This window comes from Phytophthora parasitica, assembly GCF_000247585.1.
Source record: "Phytophthora parasitica INRA-310 unplaced genomic scaffold supercont2.11, whole genome shotgun sequence".
Lineage (NCBI taxonomy): Eukaryota > Oomycota > Peronosporomycetes > Peronosporales > Peronosporaceae > Phytophthora > Phytophthora nicotianae.
In genome coordinates, this window is record NW_008648997.1 from 852,632 (window position 1) to 853,645 (window position 1,014).

Consider the following 1,014-nt stretch of genomic DNA (forward strand, 5'->3'; position numbering starts at 1 on the left):
TGATATTCGATACCAAGCCCATCTAATGTTGTGGCAGTCGTTTCCTCATCACCAGATCTGGATTCACCTTCTCGCTGCATATAAGTAAGCTCTCCAACTTGGTGACTTTCATTTGCCTTGTTTGTTCATTAAGCTTAGGACGATGATGATTTTTGCTAGCAATCTTTTCGACTAGCTCCGTGCGAACCTTTTCGTCCATCAAATTGACACTGTTGCCACCACCAAGTTCAACTTTAGATACATCGTAATTTAGTGAATCTTCTCCATTCCACTTCTTGTCCCGTGGACTGCAGCACTTGCAGCGAAGTCTTTTCGGATGTCTTAGTTCGCTGCGTAATGCACAAATTATGAAGATGCATGCAAGCAGCTACTACCACTCGACAATGGCGAACTCGAACATGCAATGGCTGTATGAGTATCCTCCATTTGTTCAATAGTAGCCCAAACGCCATTTCCATTCGTATCAGGAGTTGACTAACGTGAATATTGTAGTTGTCACGGTCTGGACGATTCGCCAGGTCCGCCTTGTTAAAAGGAGTCAAAAGGTGCTTGCTTTGAACGTACGCATTATCACCGATCACAAAGTACTTCCCTGCAGTGTCGTGGAGAATATTACTAAGCTTCCAACACCGAAATGCATAAGCGTCATTCATTCCGCCAGGTCAGTTGATCGAAAACGCAGTAAATCGAGAGAGGTGGTCAGCGCACGCTTGGACATTAAGGCCATACTTTCGATAGTGACTAGAGATAAAAGATAGGACTCGTCCACACTCATCCTTTCGTGGTACTTTAATTGGACACAACCCACCATCGATAACTTCAGTACACTTCTCAATCACACCATGGTTGCTCAAAGACTTAAATCCAGCGGCAGTAACCTCTATTTCTTCATGGCTTCTAGGAAATTTTGGTACAAGTTCGTCAGAGTCATTAATAGCGAACATGACACGATATATTACCCGATAAAACGTCGCACAGTTGATCCCTGTGATCACGCGAATATGCAGATAGCTG